This window comes from Procambarus clarkii, chromosome 27 (assembly GCF_040958095.1).
Source record: "Procambarus clarkii isolate CNS0578487 chromosome 27, FALCON_Pclarkii_2.0, whole genome shotgun sequence".
Classification (NCBI taxonomy): domain Eukaryota; kingdom Metazoa; phylum Arthropoda; class Malacostraca; order Decapoda; family Cambaridae; genus Procambarus; species Procambarus clarkii.
This window is the reverse complement of record NC_091176.1, coordinates 17,830,439-17,850,996: the sequence shown is the minus strand read 5'-3', so window position 1 is coordinate 17,850,996 and position 20,558 is coordinate 17,830,439. Positions and strand designations below refer to the sequence as shown.

Below are 20,558 nucleotides of genomic sequence, written 5' to 3'. Positions count from 1 at the left end.
AGTGAGCTAGCAAGTCGAGCGTCAACTGCTAAGCTTTACCTTCCGAGCTTTCAGCTGTTTATTGCAACAGCTCGTTTCTCTCATGCGATCTGACACCGCTTGTTTGAACAGCTGCGTTCAAAGGTGATCTCATTCCTGCCTCTCCTTCTGGCCCGTTCCGTTTACTTGCAACTCAACAACATTCCTTCTGTTGACGTCACAGCTTCCAACTGTGTACTGACGTTCCGTTGTGCCCTTGTTCAACGCTGTTATGCCTTTGTTTAATACTAAATCATATATTGTGCTGTTCCTGCCCCCATTATTTTTCTCAGGTTTAAAGAGAAACAGATATTTTTCAGATAATCGTGGTTGGGCACCATTCCTTTCCCCCGTCCCATCCCAAATCCTTATCCTGATACCTTCTAAGTGGTATATAGTCGTAATGGCTTGGCACTTTCTCCTGATAGTTCCGTTCCCTTCTCAGATAATCTCTATAACTTATCTATGTTCTCAGGCATTATTCTGGTGGATATCCCGTTCCGATTATCCTAATTAGTGTCACATCCTTCAGGAATATTTGTAGGAGGATATTGATGAATATTAGAAACAGGATGAGCCATAGTAACAATACATATGGCACGCCACACGTCTCCTCTCTCCATTCTGATGCCTCCACTCTCACTCTGGTTCTCGGTCTCCTATCAGAGTGGTATTCCTTTATGCAGTCTTATGCATTTCCAAATACCATTATTTGCGTCTTGAGTTTATCATCATGTGTCAAGTGGCAAGGACTGCCTTCCGACTGTCCAGAAAGAAGCAGTCTTCTTGCCCTTTTCTCTCCTCTCATATTTTCTCATAAAATATAAAATTGGTTAGGCACACCGTCTCCTTGTTTAATCCCTGTTAGTGTTTTAAGACAAATATCATCTTTCCTCGAGAGTAAATTAATCTCTCTAATACCTTGCATGAGACGTTTGTTAGTGATGCCAGTCTGCAGTTCAATAGTTTCAGTTCGCTTGCGGTTTACTCTAATGATTTCACCTTGACTGTTTTCGACGCATCTGGCAATTTCCTTGTTACGAACGAGATGTTAAAACTATTGGTTCCGTACTTCATCTCGGGAGGGTAGTATCGGTTCTTCTAGGTCTAAGATTTCCAATATGAATACTTTGGGGAGTATTTTAGTGAGTTTATCACATATGACTTTCCATGGTTACCCTGTTCCTATACTAGCCTGGATACCTGTCCATTCCCTATGTGACTCTGGAGCAGTTAAGGCTACGCTCGTTGGTATTAGATATTATATTGTTTTTCAACTGCCTCTGTTTATTCTGATTCTCACGAGTTATCTGTCTTTTTCCCTGAAGTTGTTATGCCGTTTTTAAGTGTGTGATCACTCATGCTCTTTTTTCATCTTGTTTTTGTCACTAAGATACCAACTTTTCAAGAAGGAGCAGAAGGCGTTCACGAGTCTAGTGTTCTTTATCTAAATAATATTTTATGTTATGTTATTATGAAGCTCAATACAGAAGGCGTGTATCACGAGACTTGAAGCCATGTGTTTAATCATCTGGAATTATACCACGATTATATAAATGCTAAGGAAAGCGCCTTCTCTGTTATTAAAGGCAAAAGAGGATCAACGAATTATTGATAGCTTTGGTTAATAGATTTATTATATCTTAATTCATTTCGTCTATTTGCATTCTAACTTATTTGCGAAACAAATAGTTTACCTACAATTTATTTGTTATTTTTATGGTTTCATGGGAATAAAAATACTTTGGGTATATTGTAAAATAGTTCTGATTTGGACTTTAAGATGTTAACTCCCTCCTGGAAGGTTCTTTAGGACGTGACTCTTTCTTTCTGGTCAATCAGTAAGAATACTTCTGAACTAAATATATAGTTCAAGACAAAAATAAAATTAATGTAAGTAATTCGCTAATCCGTGTACACTTCTCGCTAATTAGAATTAGTTTGGTTTAGTGTTGGTTTCAAGACCTGTCAACCTCTGAAGGATTATTAAGGCCACCGCAAGAGCTTCCTGTACAACCAGCAAGAGTATTTTAGCACACAGTAAACTTTTAGTATTTATACACATCACAGCGGACACACCTCTACTGGGAGTATAGGGCCAAGTGACGCTTCAACACTCAGGGGAAAACTATTATTTATTACTAAAAAAATAGGGAAAATTAGAGTAACATCCTGCCGGTGAAGCGTTAAAACTTTATAACATATTTACTTTTAATTAATTTTATTGTTGGGCCAAAAAGTTGGTAGAGCAGCGAGGCTCTTCGTTAGCGAGGCAGGTTCTTATTTACATAATCCCCACAACTCTCACTAGTTTCCGACATGCTGGGGTTTTACATCATGTTAACGAGCTTATTATCTGTTTTGTGACGGCAGAAGGAAACGGGAAGAGAGAGTGATAGGATCAGATGATGTAGTGAAACTAAGGGAATGAGAGAGATAGAGAGCCAGACATAGAGACACAGATAGATAGACATAAAGTGGAAAGAGGGAGTGAAAGCTAATAGACCTGACACTGTGGCTGATACATAACACAGAATTATTACACATACAAATTGAACTGCCCACATGTACGGAAATATAACCACCATTACATACACCAGGAGAGGCTAGAGCCACTAGACAGCCTCACAATCAGGCTTCGTTTTCGGGGTCGTTGGAGAGCATGAGGAAGCAACTGAACAGTATCACTCTGGTGCCCTCCGAGCTCTCTCTCTCTCTCCTGCAGAAGGACGCTGACGGAGAGGACCTCGTGAAGGTAACCAGGCCTGTCCACACACATGAAGGTGTTCATAACTACACTAAGTAGTGGATTAGCTTCCCTGTTCCTGCCGCTGTAGCCGAACTTACGACTGCATTTTGAGGTATATATAAGAACAGAATTTATGTGGCAAGATTTGTGAGGGTGTTGCATCTGGGTGCGGGGATTTATATATTAATAAGTTTGTAAGGTACAGCAGCTGAAGAGGAGGGCAGGGCGGGGAAGGGGAGAGTGGGAAGGAATGGAAGGGGAGGGAAATGTGGGAAAGGAGGGATTTACAATACAATAATTCTGAAAGTTATTGTGGTGTTGCTCGTGAGAGAAATTGGTTGGAATTTTATGTGTACTCTCCTAGTTGTGCTTGCGGGGGTTGAGCTTTGGCTCTTTGGTCCCGCCTCTCAACTGTCAATCAACTTATTCACAGGTTCCTGAGCCTATTGGGCTCTATCATATCTACACTTGAAACTGTGTATGGAGTCAGCCTCCACCACATCACTTCCGTAATGCATTCCATTTGTCAACTACTCTGACACTAAAAAAAACAAATTCTAATGTCTCTGTGGCTCATTTGGGCACTCAATTTCCACCTGTGTCCCCTAGTGCGTGTGCCCCTTGTGTTAAATAATCTGTCTTTATCTACCTTATCAATTAGGTCTAAGGATTAAGTCTAAGCTCATACCCCCTTCCTCTGTACACGAACTGAGGGGGTATGAGCTACGAGGAGAGACTACGGGAATTAAACCTCACGTCACTGGGAGACAGAAGAGTTAGAGGGGGCATGATCACTACATTCAAGATTCTCAAAGGAATTGATAGGGTAGATAAAGACAGGTTATTTAACACAAGGGGCACACACACTAGGGGGACACAGGTAGAAATCGAGTGACCAAATGAGCCATAGAGATATTAGATTTTTTTTTTTTTAGTGTCAAAGTAGTTGACAAATGGAATGTATTAGGAAGTTATGTGGTGGAGTGTGTGCGTGTGTGTGTATTCACCTAGTTGTGCTTGCGGGGGTTGAGCTCTGCTCTTTCGGCCCGCCTCTCAACTGTCAATCAACTGTTACTAACTACTATTTTTTTCTACACACACACACACACACACACACACACACACACACACACACACACACACACACACACACACACACACACACACACACACACAGGAAGCAGCCCGTGACAGCTAACTAACTCCCAGGTACCTGTTTACTGCTAGGTAACAGGAGCATCAGGGTGAAAGAAACTCTGCCCACCGCGTCTCGCCGGAGCCAGGAATCGAACCCGGGCCACAGGATCACGTGTCCAACATGCTATCCACACAGCCACTGGCGCCCACCACGGCGTGTGTGTGTGTGTGTGTGTGTGTGTGTGTGTGTGTGTGTGTGTGTGTGTGTGTGTGTGTGTGTGTGTGTGTGTGTGTGTACTCACCTAATTGTGCTTGCGGGGGTTGAGCTTTGGCTCTTTGGTCGAAGAGTGTGTGTGTGTGTGTGTGTGTGTGTGTGTGTGTATGTGTGTGTGTGTGTGTGTGTGTGTGTGTGTGTGTGTGTGTGTCTATATTGGCTGGCAACCTCGTCGAACAAATTGAATGTCATTTTAAGGGAAAATAAACAATGGAATTGAACAGTTACTCATTTCAGGACTAATGGGCATCGCTGCTGGATATATGAGGAGTGGATGGTGTTGGGTCACACGGTGAAGGTTACGGTGGCCCCCAAAGATTACGGTGCGCGGCAGTAGTGAACAGTTGCAGGTATTGTCTTACAAGTGTGTGAGGGGGGGGAAGAGGGGGGGAGGGGGAGGGGGGGATTTGAACCCCCGGGTTCTTGGTGTTCGAGACAAGGCGGGGGGGGGGGGGTTCTCCCTCCAGGGACGCACATCGATGGCTTTTGTTTCACCTCCTGTCCTTCTGCATTCGGTTTTTAATTTTCCTCGTCGTCCTTAAAATTATCCAATATTTTCCTTTTAGGAATATATTATTTTCACGCATTTCTTCCTCGTGTCCTCATGTAACTTGTTGTTGTTGTTGCTGTTTTGTTTAACTGTTTAAACAAGTACACTTGTGAGAGTACAAATACATTAGGCGAAGATAGACGTGTTTGTCGTGGCTGGTTCCCTGTTGTCTGCTCCCTGTTGTCGGCTCCCTGTTGTCTGCTCCCTGTTGTCGGCTCCCTGTTGTCGGCTCCATGGGGGGCGCTGCAGCGAGGGGCAGCGGTGATAAGGAACAACTTCGTTCATCATGGAGTGTTGGATCGTTAACAGTTTCGTTCATCTTAGAGTGTTATAAAGTTAAAACCGTTGTTTCAGGGGAAAGGATTAACGAGTTATCCGCTAGCTTAGCGAAGAGTGCGATCGATTCTTCCCATTCGTTACGTGATGAATGTTGTCTAATTACCCTATTCGTTAAACCTTCGGGGTATGTTAGCGAAGTGTCACACTCGATAAATGAGAAGTATAAGCGAGTTTTCTATCACCAAGGAGTAAGCGAGCAGGAATGAATAGTTCAGAGGGGGAGAACTAATGAATGAACTACCCATCTCATAATGGACATAGCGAGATCCCCGTCTCCTCCTCCCCATCCCCCTTCCTTACCCATTCTTTATCGCTTATTTGTGTCTTAACAAACTCGTTTAAGAGAAGTGATGGTGACTCCCTTCCTTCGTTTAATAGGTAGCAAGATTCCTCGCTAATTAAATGAGCAGTATTAAGGAAGGAGTTTTAGCAAATTAGCCTTCATCGTTCGGCAAGGAGTATTAGCGATTTGGCCATCTCGTTACGGGAAGTGTGTTATCGAGGTGTCTTGATGTAACAGCGAGGCGTGAGAGGCGCTTAAACCCAGTGGTTCAGTGTGTGGTGTAGCGAGGATGGTCATCTTCATCCTCATCCTTGGTTCAAAGGCTCAGAACGACTCCGAGGTTAATTATCTCCAGGTCTTCATTCCGCGTGAAGTTCTGAGTAATTACTCACCTGCCTGTAGCGCTCCGCTAGACTAGGGTGGTGGTGGTGGGTGTGTGGTGGTGGTGGTGGGTGTGTGGTGGTGGTGGTGGGTGTGTGGTGGTGGTGGTGGGTGTGTGGTGGTGGTGGTGGGTGTGTGGTGGTGGTGGTGGGTGTGTGGTGGTGGTGCTGGGTGTGTGGTGGTGGTGGGTGTGTGGTGGTGATGCTGGGTGTGTGGTGGTGGTGGTGGGTGTGTGGTGGTGGTGGTGGGTGTGTGGTGGTGGTGCTGGGTGTGTGGTGGTGGTGGTGGGTGTGTGGTGGTGGTGGTGGGTGTGTGGTGGTGGTGGTGGGTGTGTGGTGGTGGTGCTGGGTGTGTGGTGGTGGTGGTGCTGGGTGTGTGGTGGTGATGCTGGGTGTGTGGTGGTGGTGGTGGGTGTGTGGTGGTGGTGGTGGTGGCGCTGGGTGTGTGGTGGTGGTGCTGGGTGTGTGGTGGTGGTGGTGCTGGGTGTGTGGTGGTGATGCTGGGTGTGTGGTGGTGGTGCTGGGTGTGTGGTGGTGGTGGTGGGTGTGTGGTGGTGATGCTGGGTGTGTGGTGGTGGTGCTGGGTGTGTGGTGGTGGTGCTGGGTGTGTGGTGGTGATGCTGGGTGTGTGGTGGTGGTGGTGGGTGTGTGGTGCTGGGTGTGTGGTGGTGGTGGTGGGTGTGTGGTGGTGGTGGTGGGTGTGTGGTGGTGGTGGTGGGTGTGTGGTGGTGGTGGTGGGTGTGTGGTGGTGGTGGTGGGTGTGTGGTGGTGGTGGTGGGTGTGTGGTGGTGGTGGTGGGTGTGTGGTGGTGGTGCTGGGTGTGTGGTGGTGGTGGTGGGTGTGTGGTGGTGGTGGTGGTGGTGGTGGTGGTGTGGTGTGTGGTGGTGATGCTGGGTGTGTGGTGGTGGTGCTGGGTGTGTGGTGGTGATGCTGGGTGTGTGGTGGTGGTGGTGGGTGTGTGGTGGTGGTGCTGGGTGTGTGGTGGTGGTGGTGGGTGTGTGGTGGTGATGCTGGGTGTGTGGTGGTGATGCTGGGTGTGTGGTGGTGGTGCTGGGTGTGTGGTGGTGGTGCTGGGTGTGTGGTGGTGGTGGTGGTGGTGGGTGTGTGGTGGTGGTGGTGGTGGGTGTGTGGTGGTGGTGGTGGTGGGTGTGTGGTGGTGGTGGTGGTGGGTGTGTGGTGGTGATGCTGGGTGTGTGGTGGTGATGCTGGGTGTGTGGTGGTGGTGCTGGGTGTGTGGTGGTGATGCTGGGTGTGTGGTGGTGGTGGTGGTGTGTGGTGGTGGTGCTGGGTGTGTGGTGGTGGTGGTGGGTGTGTGGTGGTGGTGCTGGGTGTGTGGTGGTGGTGCTGGGTGTGTGGTGGTGGTGGTGGGTGTGTGGTGGTGGTGCTGGGTGTGTGGTGGTGGTGGTGGGTGTGTGGTGGTGGTGCTGGGTGTGTGGTGGTGGTGGGTGTGTGGTGGTGGTGCTGGGTGTGTGGTGGTGGTGGTGGGTGTGTGGTGGTGGTGCTGGGTGTGTGGTGGTGGTGCTGGGTGTGTGGTGGTGGTGCTGGGTGTGTGGTGGTGGTGGTGGGTGTGTGGTGGTGGTGCTGGGTGTGTGGTGGTGGTGCTGGGTGTGTGGTGGTGGTGGTGGGTGTGTGGTGGTGGTGCTGGGTGTGTGGTGGTGGTGGGTGTGTGGTGGTGGTGGTGGGTGTGTGGTGGTGGTGGTGGGTGTGTGGTGGTGGTGCTGGGTGTGTGGTGGTGGTGGTGGGTGTGTGGTGGTGGTGCTGGGTGTGTGGTGGTGGTGGTGGGTGTGTGGTGGTGGTGCTGGGTGTGTGGTGGTGATGCTGGGTGTGTGGTGGTGATGCTGGGTGTGTGGTGGTGGTGCTGGGTGTGTGGTGGTGATGCTGGGTGTGTGGTGGTGGTGGTGGGTGTGTGGTGGTGATGCTGGGTGTGTGGTGGTGATGCTGGGTGTGTGGTGGTGGTGCTGGGTGTGTGGTGGTGGTGTGGCTGAGACACTGTCTCTACTGAGACACTGTCTCTACTGAGACGCTGTCTCTACTGAGACACTGTCTCTACTGAGACACTGTCTCTACTGAGACACTGTCTCTACTGAGACACTGTCTCTACTGAGACACTGTCTCTACTGAGACACTGTCTCTACTGAGACACTGTCTCTACTGAGACACTGTCTCTACTGAGACACTGTCTCTACTGAGACACTGTCTCTACTGAGACACTGTCTCTACTGAGACACTGTCTATACTCACCTAGTTGCACTCACCTAATTATACTTACAGGTTCGAGTATCTGTTCTCAAGCCCCGCCCTTCGATCATCAATTGATCAATGCAATGATTCATTTCCCTCGTTTTTCTTATCATATTTTCATTTAAAGATGTGTATCAAGTTCATCTAAACCGTTAAGGTTATTTACGACTCTCAGACTGAACAAGATTTTTTCTGACATTTCTGTGACTCATCTTTGTTTCTAGATTCCAATTGTGACCATCAGCTCTAATATTCCTTAATTTGAACATGGATTATATATCTCCTTTGTCAATCTCCCCTCAGTATCTTGTACGACGTTATTATGTCTGCACTACTCCGTCGTCCCTCCTGTGTAGTGAAGTCCACTTCCCTCAGTCTTTCTCCGTGGTTCAGTCACCCATAGCTCAGGAGCGAGTCTTGTTGCATATTGTGAGACCTTTTCAAGTTTTGTTTTGCTTCGTTAGGTAGCGGATCCATGCCTGGGCAACATACTCAATAACAGATCTCACAAAAGATGTATAAAACGCTCGGAAGGAATCATGGTCCAATCTCCCGAAGGATAATGGGACGTTTACCAGTATGATTGGTGCGACATACCCTTCCCGGCTTGCCCTGGAAACACAAACCCAAACTGTCTCTATTTTCCGCTCGTTACAACTTGTAATAACGTTGTTACATCTTGGCTTAACGTGTTTATGACGTATTAGAACGTTTTTACAACTTGCTATATTGGTTGTTATAACTGGTTAGGATGTGTTAAAACTTGTTCGAACGTTGTACCAACATTGCAGTTTCGGTGTGTTTTTGGCGGGTTGGTGCCTTCTTTGATAATTACTTACTTGCTAGTAGGATATATGCAGCCGTCGTTGTTGTAAGGAAGAGTGTCTCTGGCCTGAGACCTCGAGTGATGGCCGCTCTTAAGTCTTTCTCTTTTTGAAAAGTCGGAGGAAGTTACCTTCCCTTCATATTGTATTGCAATTTCGTTTTTTGTTTTTTTGCTACAATTCTTATCATCGTAACCCCTTGCATTTGTCAAGGTCTCGTAGCCATTTCTCAGACCATCTCTGGAGATTGCCTAGTTCATCTTGTAATGTATTGCAGTCCTCAATTCTGATTCGACTCATAAGCTTAGCATCGTCAGCAAACGTAGACAAGAGTGAGCTTGCTTCCTCCGTTAATAACCAGGGGCTAGATTCACGAAGCAGTTACGCAAGCACTAACGAACGTGTGCATCTTTCTACATCTTTGACGGCTTTGGTTACATTTATTAAACAGTTTACAAGCATGAAAACTTCTTAATCAACTGTTGTTATTGTTATAAACAGCTTCCTGGTGCTTCGAAGATCATTAACTGTTTAATAATTGTAAACAAAGCCGCCAAAGATTGAGAAAAGATGTACTGGCTCTTAAGTGCTTGCGTAACTGCTTTGTGAATCTGGCCCCTGATTGGTTATAGTACCGTCCCTTGAGGCACTCCATTCGTTACCCGTCGCCAGCCAGATCTCCTCTTTCTATGACTCTTTGACTTTTTGCCTAAAAGGTTCTCCTTCGCCGACTTGTGTATTCTTCCCGATGCACAAGACTGGCTTTCTCATTTGTATAGGAGTTGTTTTTGAGCAACAGTGTCAATAGCTTCCTGGCAATCCCGGAAAATGCGGTCCACCCAGCCCAATCTCTTCTATTTAATTGTTGTCATATTGTCGTAGAACTCTAATGTGTTCATTAAGTAGGATTTATCTATGCTGAATTCACGTTTACATTTGGAAACAAAATGTGTGTGTTTGAAATGGCCAAACGCGCCTTCATTTAATCTGCCTCTCTAATATCTCAGTGTGTATGCGTGTGTGTGTGCGTGCGCGTGTGCGTGCGTGCATGGGCGCGCGCTTGTTTAACCACATAACATGAAGCTAAAAATTGGAAAATAAGATAGGAAACGCCTTTTCAGTGACGTCACTAGCTCAACTACGTCACAGATCAATATGCGCCTTGATTGGCTGGCGGCGACGAGACCACTGACAAAGCCGCTCATTGGTGGGTCCCGCCTCGGTGGGTCGACCCACTCATAATGCTTCTTTCATGCGGGATATTCACAAACAATAAATCTATAAATAAACTTGAAGTGTTGTGGTGTCCGGTCAATAACGACCCGACCCTCTTAATTTGTATTTACATTGGAATACGTTACTAGCTAGCCTCCACAACTTATCTCAGCTGCGTTGCCTATTAACGTGTTGAATAACTTAGTGTGTGTGTGCTCAAATAGTTATGCTTGCTGGGGTTGAGCTTCGGCTCTTTGGTCCCGTCTCTCAACTGTTCATCAACCAATGTATAAGTTCCTGAGCCTACTGGGCTCTGTCATGTTTTCATTTGAAACTGTGTATGTTGTCAGCCTCCACCACATTACTGCCTAATGCATGCCATTTTGCCATTTGTTAACTACTCTGACACTGAAAAAAAATTCTAACGTCCCTGTGGCTCATTGGGGCACTACGTTTCCCCAATCTGACAATTCTTGGAAAACCTGGGCTCATGCGATTGGCCGCATTACTCCATCTTGATTTTGTAATTTTTTGGAGAAATATAAATAATATCAAAGGTTTGTTAATCAAGAAAAGATCGCATAAAGGTAACGAAGAAGTTACGATATTTTAAGCCGGTTCTTAATTCATTACCGAGGAGGGTTTTGGGAGGTTTAAGTCGTTCAAGACGTTTATTGTGACTCTTACTGAAGAGATTTGCATCAGTGATATTGATTTAAAGATATTTGATGAGGTTCACGCCTTCAGGGCTATAACCTTAATATTAAAGGTTGTGATGGAGGATGGTGGGGTAATGGTGGTGAAGGTGGGTGGTGATGGTGACGGAGGGTGGGTGATGGTGATAGAGAAAGGGAGTGATAGCAATGTAAGTGCGAGGTTATAATGGAGAAGAGGTACTGGTGATTAAGGATGGGCGGTTGAGAGACAGATCAGGTGGGGGATTAGATTAGAGTCCAGCAATATCCTACCTACCAAGTCTTTGATAGGATATTGCACGCCGTTTTTATTCGCCGTTACTTGGCGCTCAACATCTTTCCCTCTGCAACATGCAGAGAGCTTCAGTGCCAAGGTCGTGTGCCCACTCGTTCCTCATTGCAGCCCCCCGGCTCTGTGTGGAGCACTACGAGAACATTTCCTACTTGAAGGGCCCCAAAAAAGTCCAGGAATGGTGGCAATCAATTATTCTTCAGATGCGAAGTATTGGAATTGCTGGTAATATGAGTCAGACGTTGTTTGAGATGAGCTGATTACTCTCTGCTGAGGTCGACTGATGATGTGTTTACACTCTGCTGAGGTCGACTGATGTTGTGCTGACCTCTGCTGAGGTCGACTGATGTTGTGTTGACGCTCTGCTGAGGTCGACTGATGTTGTGTTTACACTCTGCTGAGGTCGACTGATGTTGTGCTGACCTCTGCTGAGGTCGACTGATGTTGTGTTGACGCTCTGCTGAGGTCGACTGATGTTGTGTTTACACTCTGCTAAGGTCGACTGATGTGTTTTACTCTACCCGAAAACTATTGATAAAGTGTTTACACACTACCGTGTCTACTGATCAATTTTGTTTACATATAGCCGTGGTCGACAGATAATGGACTTGTACTCTAAGGAGTCGACCAGTCAAAAAAAACAAAAATTAACGATTCTAGGTAACTTAACCTAACTTACTGTGGTAAATGTTTGCCAGTCCCACGAAACCTCGGAATGTTAAAACTCAAAATTTGCATTAGTATGTGTACCAATATAATCTCCAGAATCATGAGAGCAAGTGGAGGCTGAGTGCTCTCAGCAACAGTGGTGGCCTGCACGATGAATACTGTTGACGTAATCTCACTGCGGTTCATGCTAATGGTGTGAATTGATTGTTAAATTGTCATGAATTTCTCGCCCGTCATTATGTTCACTGATGTTCATTTCCAGCTGCAAAACATCAGATCTTACAAATATTGAACTTTGACTCATCGGCAGACGTTACGTTGATTGGTATCATATGTCACGTTGATTGGTATCAGATGTCACGTTGATTTAGTTGCAAATGTCACGTTAGATTCAAAACCACAACAAATACAGAATGCCATCCCTTTTATTTAAAAAAAAAGACACAAACATACAGAACAAGCATAGCAGAACAGACTGCTAGTGTCCTAGCAGGAAAAAGTTATGGTCACCAGGAAGGTGCTATTAGGCTACCAGATATGGGCCATAGCCATCAGGAAATAGCCATGGGCCACCATAAAATATCCGTTGCCATTAGGCAGTATCAATGGCCACCAGAAAAGTGCCATGCTACCTGAAATGAGTCGTGGTCAATACGAAGGGGCCACGGCCACCTGAAAGGGAACACGGCCACCTGAAAGGGACTATGACCACCAGGATGAGGCCATGGTCACTAGGAAGGGGCCAAACCTGCCAGAAATGAAGCTTGGCATCGAAGACAGGAACATGGCAACTAGATAACATCTATGATTTCCAAGAATATTCCATGGCAACGAGGAAATCGCCATGGCATCGAGGAAGGAATCTGTCATGATGGAAGAGAGAGTCAGTCAGCCAGCCACATTACTCCTGCCACCTGTTGCTGCCAGCGAGGCGACCAGCCCCGCCTGGTGATGTGTGCACATAATAAGAAGAGCCGGGGCTTTGTCTGACATATATATATATATATATATATATATATATATATATATATATATATATATATATATATATATATATATATATGTGTGTGTGTGTGTGTGTGTGTGTGTGTGTGTGTGTGTGTGTGTGTGTGTGTGTGTGTGTGTGTGTGGGGACCCGCAGGCCTGGTGGTGAGGTAGAGTGTGAGGCAGCCATAGTGAGGGTGTGGAGTGGTGAGTAAGGGCACGTGGAGCTAGTTTGAGGGGTGACTGAGATGAGGGATGTAGTGATTTTATGAGAGATGAGGAAGGGTGAGGGAATGAACTGTCGAGGATGGATGAGTGATGGTGAAGCAGAGGGAGTGTGGTGATGAGGGAGTGTGGTGATGAGGGAGTGTGGTGATGAGGGAGTGTGGGGGAGAGAAGGTACAGGAAGAGCAGTGAAGGACTCAACACACCAGACATGAAATCCACTGAATAAAATCAGTTGTGAAGAAAACTGGATAAAAAAAGCGGTGTGGTAGGCTGAATATAATGGATAGGGGAGATAGATATGGGGATAAATGGATAAGGGTAGGGCTAAAGAGGAGGGTGAAGATAGCTGAACAAAAAGAGGGGGTGGAGTAGGCTCGACAGGTGAGTGAATTACATTAAAGAAGCAATTGTTGTGGAGCTGGATAAAGTTGGATATGGCAAACTGATTTTAAATAGTTGAGTGGAATACTAAGCAAACGATGTGCTTGTAAGGAATGTGCTAGTGCTGGAAATCCAGTATGGTATTAGTGGGGGACATTATCATGGTTATGCCCAATCGCCCTGGAGGACGTCATTCCATTCTGTTGCTTCTAGCTGAAGCAAATACCCTCCGTCCCATCCCAAACCATTTTCCCTGCTCCCCTTCTCAGTGCTATGTAGGCATAATGGTCTGGCGCTTTCTCCTGATAGGTTCCTACCCTTTTAGCTCTTGGAGGAGGAGGGGGGGGGGAGCTCGTGTATCTTAGTATATCTTTACATCAGCTTGGGACAAGCTGGAGGCGGGCTGCTCCAGCTTGAAGATAAGTCCTCCTTGCGGACGGTCCTGCAAGCGAGGGCGAGTGGCAGAATAACTACCACCACGACCCTGCTGCCGCTCTGTGGTGATGATTGTGATTGTCATGGCATTATTGGTAACGATTGTGCAGCCCGTCTTCTCCGGCGTTGACGTCACTAAACTGATGAATGGAATTATCCCAACCGTACCCTGACCCACGAACCGAAAACGGCACATCAATTTTCTAGCCTTCGGGAAAATCAGTTTTTGGCCTTAGGAGATTTATACGTCAAAATGCGATGTACTAATCGAGAAGACGAGGTTTTTCGATGAGGCATTTTTCTGGAGTTTTTTTTTTCATTTAAGATGTTTTTCCTTGGGCCTCACCTCGATTTCCGAATTTGTTACATCTCCACTTCAAACTAAACGCTTCAGTATTATCATACGTGATACAGTATTAGGATTCCTTTGATAAGAGTTGATTCCTTGCGGTTGTTGTTGTTGTTGTTTAAGATTCGGTATTTGGAACAATAATTTATAAGTAGCACGGGCTATGGTGAGCCCGTAGTTCCTTCCTTGCGGTGAAATATACAGTGGTCTACCTGTTGGAACTCTCCTTCGGTAATGTGAAGAGTATTTGTGTTATTATTCTGATTTTGAAACTCATACCTCATAGCTCTGTTTTGGTATCTTCTGTGGGTGACACAGTCTCTTGTGGGGTGACACAGTCTCTTGTGGGGTGACACAGTCTCTTGTGGGGTGACACAGTCTCTTGTGGGGTGACACAGTCTCTTGTGGGTGACACAGTCTCTTGTGGGGTGACACAGTCTCTTGTGGGTGACACAGTCTCTTGTGGGTGACACAGTCTCTTGTGGGTGACACAGTCTCTTGTGGGTGACACAGTCTCTTGTGGGTGACACAGTCTCTTGTGGGGTGACACAGTCTCTTGTGGGTGACACAGTCTCTTGTGGGGTGACACAGTCTCTTGTGGGTGACACAGTCTCTTGTGGGGTGACACTAGTCTCTCTCTCTCTCTCTCTCTCTCTCTCTCTCTCTCTCTCTCTCTCTCTCTCTCTCTCTCTCTCTCTCTCTCTCTCTCTCTCTCTCTCTCTCTCTCTCTCACTCTCTCTCTCTCTCTCTCTCTCTCACTCTCTCTCTCTCTCTCTCTCTCTCTCTCACTCTCTCTCTCTCTCTCTCTCTCACTCTCTCTCTCTCTCTCTCACTCTCTCTCTCTCTCTCTCACTCTCTCTCTCTCTCTCTCTCACTCTCTCTCTCTCTCTCTCACTCTCTCTCTCTCTCTCTCACTCTCTCTCTCTCTCTCTCTCACTCTCTCTCTCTCTCACTCTCTCTCTCTCTCTCTCTCTCTCTCTCTCTCTCTCTCTCTCTCTCTCTCTCTCTCTCTCTCTCTCTCTCTCTCTCTCTCTCTCTCTCTCTCTGCTTCCCCTGACCTACTCTCCCACGCTCCACGGTGCTTAGACTCTCCCTCTCCCCTTTAACGGCACTCTCACTCTATCAACCACAGGTCGGCGCTCACCCAGCGCCATTCACTCTCCCAACCCCTCCCACGCCTGCTGTCTCTCTCCCACTCTGTCATCTTTAGTACTTAAACACTCTGGTCTCCTCCACCACCACCCCATCCTTCTGCTGCATGCATGATCCTCCCCATCTATGTCTCTCCATCTGTCTATCTATATATCTATCTCTATCTCGGTATCTCCATCCTTCTCACCGTTGAGATATTTTTCCTAATGAATCCTTAGCAATATACTTCTTGCCTCGATTCCAGTGATTATGTCAGGCACCTGATTTGTATACATCGTCCTGTGAAGTGTTCGTGTATCTTGACAACTTCAAGAACGCAAGACGTTATAATCCGCTGAAAACATCGTGAAGAATGAACTGGTTTTTATAAGGTGAACCTAAATTATTCTTCTGCTATTGTATTTCATTGCTTCGCTCTCCTCCTCCTCCTCCTCCTCCTCCTTCCGCCCGACATATTCGCCCCGAGTCACTGAATCCAAGTGCTTACGTAAATCACTGACTATCGCGACCTCTGGAGCAAAATCCGGATGCGAATTTAGGGTTCGTGAGATGCATGACCTCCAGTTAAAGATATCAGACCCTTGCCACCATACCAGGTTTCTCTCCCATGTTGTTGTTATCTGCTGTCTAAGCTATCTTGCTCTTATTTAATCTCATGTGTGTTTTGGAAGCAGGTTTCCTAGTGACTGCACCAGAGGTGGTGATAATGGGGGTTTAATGGAGCTTTGGCATGTGTGTGTTGCAAGTGCGCATGCGGAGGTCATCGTACGTCTGGCAGGTGGTCGGCCAGGATATTACTAGTGTGTGTGTGTTGGTTGTGGTAGTGGTGGTGATGGTTGTTGATGGTGGTGGTGATGGTTGTTGATGGTGGTGATGGTTGTTGATGGTGGTGGTGATGGTTGTTGATGGTGGTGGTGATGGTTGTTGATGGTGGTGGTGATGGTTGTTGATGGTGGTGATGGTTGTTGATGGTGGTGGTGATGGTTGTTGATGGTGGTGATGGTTGTTGATGGTGGTGGTGATGGTTGTTGATGGTGGTGATGATGGTGGTAATGGTAGATGTTGTTGATGGTGGTGATGGTTGTTGATGGTGGTGATGGTTGTTGATGGTGGTGATGGTTATTGATGGTGGTGATAGTTGTTGATGATGGTAGATGTTGTTGATGGTGGTGATGGTTATTGATGGTGGTGATGGTTGTTGATGATGGTAGATGTTGTTGATGGTGGTGATGGTTGTTCTTGATAGATGTTATTGTTGTCAGTTGCTTCCGTTGGGTGGTGGTAGTGGTGATTACCAAACGTTGGTCCGCCATATTGTGATTCAGAATCATAATGCACAGACACCACGGAGACAGTTGGCAGTATAGTATGTCTCCCAGGTAAGGGAGGGTATAGCGACCAATGGGGGCGAGGGAGGCCTGTGAGCTGTGTCTCGTAGGTGGGGGTTGCAGACACCACTGGGATGAGAAGGAGGGAGTCCTTGAGATGCGTCTTCTAGATAGGGGGTGTTGTTACAAATAGGAGACGTGGGTGGCAGTGGGTTGTTGGTCCTTGGTGGGGAGTGTACACACTACCGGGTGTAATAATGTAAGGGGGAAGCTGTAATGGGGTTATAAGGGAAGCTGTTCCCCTTCGGTTGCAAACTGAACCATTTGCCTTAAAATTTACCCAAAAGTTGTTCGCTGTCCGAGGAACTAATTACATTATTTTAGAACAGTATGTCAGAAGGTGAGGTGTAGGAACAACACTAGGATCAAAGAGAGGAAACAGTGAACAAAGATTAAGGATACAGTTATGATGGATGAAGCAAATTACAGAAACTGAGCAAAAAATATGAATGCCAAAGGTTCAGAATTGTTTGACTGGAGAATCCTCGAAGGTCTATGGCTCTTGCTTAGGTCTAAGACATGAGTCTGTGCGGGACAACATGACAGCTGCGGCCGGTTGGCCCTTGCTAAGGTACAATACCAGTGTCCCTGGGATCCGACATGACAGCTGGTGGTAAATATTGGTTTTCGCCGAGTTCTTGTCAGAATGTTCGGCTCCATGCCCTAGGAGGAGCTCTGAATTCCCTCCGTTATCAAATATTTATCTTCCATTGATTCCGCCTCAGCCCACTGTACGGAGAATGGCCACCGCTGAGGAACTATGAGTATTATGGGTGAATTGGTCTCATATGCTGAGGTGTTGACCATCACGGGGATAGTTGTTAGAGGAACTGAGGTACTAGGTATGGCGAGGACATTGGTTGGAGGATGGTGCGGATTATAATACCCAAAAAAATTCTTTAACCATCCCGGTCGGCCAAAAATTTGGGGTTTTGGACCAAGTGGAGAAGATAGGGATAAGTTAATAATTATTCTCGGATTACAGTAAGAACAACTATCCTTAAAAATACTGCATTTACATTTTAGATGTGGCCTATAAATGAAAAATTAATAAGATTCGTTCTAGGCATATTTTGATTTCTGTTGTGGAGTAATATGTGACTGAGATACGTATCCGTGCTGACTATCTGCCACACAAGCCATGTGATAAAGTCTACGGTGCCAGCCAGCCATATTTGACTTACCGAACTCTGCCTCCTCCCATAACACCCTTCCCCCACCTAACACTCGTACCCACCTCCCCCTCCCCTCATACCTATAAATTACTTATCATCCTGATGTCACCTGTGCCCAGCCACAGCTGCCTTCTGTGACCTGCCCTCACCCTGTACTCCCGTGTCCCACACTCCCTCATGCGGTGTGAAGGAGTGTCGGACATATATGTAGCACCTGATCCTGCTGCTGGGTATGTGGCCCCTGATCTTTCCTGCTCTCTTGGGTATGTGACCCCTGACCTTCCCTGCTCCCCTGGGTATGTGACCCCTGACCTTCCCTGCTCCCCTGGGTATGTGGCCCCTGACCTTCCTTGCTCTCCTGGGCATGTGGCCCCTGACCTTCCTTGCTCTCTTGGGTATGTGGCCCCTGACCTTCCTTGCTCTCCTGGGCATGTGGCCCCTGACCTTCCCTGCTCTCCTGGGTATGTGGCCCCTGACCCTCGTTGCTGGGTTGGCCTGATCTCTTTCCCTCTCTCCCTCTCGTATCATACGCCATGGACCCATGGTGGCAGAGGAAGTTATAAGAGTCGTTCAACGTTTATCGTCCGTTCTACTGCCGGGTGGCCCACTTATCTCCCTCGCTTTTTTTCACATCTCTTTCCCTATTGTCACCAGGACTTCCACCCAGTCTTCGATCCCCGAAATGGCCGCCCTTGTCGTATATTAATTGTACTATTATCAATAACAGCAGTAGTAACAGCAATAATAATATGAAGTAGTAGTGTTAATAGTAGTATTGGTAATAAACGTAATATTGGCACTATAGTTGTTGTTGGTGTGATCAAGTCTACTGTTCCTTCAGTTACTTAGTTAAGCTGTCCTATGAAGAAAATTAATATTTTTTACCCACAAAGCCTTAACACAGCAGTCGATGCCCCCTCCCCTCTCCTAGCACCCAACCACTATTTCCCTTCCCCATCCCTCCTCCTCCTTCTCTTCCCCATCCCTCCTCCTCCTTCTCTTCCCCATCCCTCCTCCTCCTCCTTCGAGCCCCTTCTCCAAATCACCCACACCCCTCCTCCCTATCCCAGCCTCCTTGCCGTCCCCCCCCCCTCCCTCACCTGCCACTACTCCCTTTCCCCCCACCGCCACCCCCTCCACCTCCCTTCGGAAGCGCCCCGCAACATTGGTGAATATAGCACAGTAAAGCTGTGATCCTCCGCTGAGAACGTCGTTCCCGGCGGCTGGTGATGGTACTATTGAAACGGGGCGCCCGAGCCGCCATATTGGAAATGGTGATGTAGTCAGCCATTCAAAAACTGCGGTGCAGTGAGGGAGAAAGGGAGGGTGGGAGGGCGGGGGGGCGGGGGGGGAGGGAAGGGGAAGACCAGGAGTAGGAGGGTGGAGAGAAGGAGGGAGGGTGTGGAGGAAGCGATAGGAAATTATGAGGAGGGAGGAAAAAAAGAGAGTAGGAAGAGATAAGAAAGGATATATGTAGCATGAAAATGATTAGAAGAGAGATGCCAAAGTCAAATAGTAGGAAAGTAAAAAGAAAGCTCGTGAGAAGAGAGAAAGAGCGGAAGAAGAAAGCTTATGACAAGAGAGGAGAGAGCGAGTGAGAAGAGAGAGGTACAAGAGTGAGCTTTTGTGCAGAAAGACAGCAGGTGAGAGAGTAGAGAAGCATAGATGGAGCTTGCGAGTAGAGAGAAATAGAGGAGGGAGAGGGAGAGGGAGAGGGGGTGAGAGAGTGAGAAGAGAGCCACCGTAAGGAAGGAGACTGAATGGTTCTGATAAATGAGCTGGAAAAAACATAATTAATGAGGAATGAAGTACAGAGGTATTGTAGAAGCATGAGGAGGGAGTGTTGGAGGAGTGAACGGCATGTGGAAAGATATATATATAATACATATATATATATATATATATATATATATATATATATATATATATATATAATATACCAACATATGATGTTGAATATGACCGAAAGGGTAAGATTAATGATTCTAACACGTATCTTCTCAATATTTCTTACGTTTATCTTTAATGTCGAGGAAAGTTGACAAATGAACTCTCCAAATTTCATTTTTACACTTTATTCTAATGTGAATCCTGGGGATGCGTTTCGTAAGGTACTCCTTACATTTTCAAAGACAATTTTACTGTGTTTAAAACAATGGAAAATATACTCTTTGGGCGAGGTGGTGGATGAATGTCATAATAAGGGAAGTATTAAATATGTCAATGAATAAATGGATCAGGTGGGTATTAGTAGGGGTCATTGGAAGCTGTGTCGGCGTTGGCTCTGGGTCTTGAAGTGGGTAAAATGTAATTATGTATTAGCTGGTTGTTGATTGCTGGTCTGGACTTCTTAATATGTAGTACCTCGCTAATGTCCAGTCCCCTGCGGTCGTTGTATATATATATATCTGTCGATTATTTCAGTGTTGCTTGTCAGGATGTCTCTGGTGATGGTCTGGTTGTGTGGGTGGAGATTACATGTTCCTTGATGGAGCCCTGTTGTTTGTGCATTTTTAAGCGCCTAGAGAGAGAGACATTGTTGTCTTGCCTATATACTGAGATCGTTGGGGCTGACAATCCCCAAGAAGGCTTGTGAAGGCATAGACGACGTTAGTCTCTCTCTTAAAGCGTTTTGCTTGATGTGTGGAGAGTTTTTCATGGACAAGTTTGCGATCTTCTTGTTTTTGTAGTAAACTGTTAATTAAATCTCCATACACAATCAGATCATCACCAGAGACATCTTGACAAGCAATATAATATTATATATATATATATATATATATATATATATATATATATA

At 46.4% G+C, this 20,558-nt stretch overlaps 1 protein-coding gene across 2 annotated transcripts in view; it reads left to right on the top strand.

Annotated features, from left to right (window-relative positions):
• Positions 1-20,558, top strand: part of Aplip1 (JNK-interacting protein Aplip1) — a 109,358-nt gene that overhangs the window by 48,581 nt on the left and 40,219 nt on the right. The window lies entirely within an intron of this gene.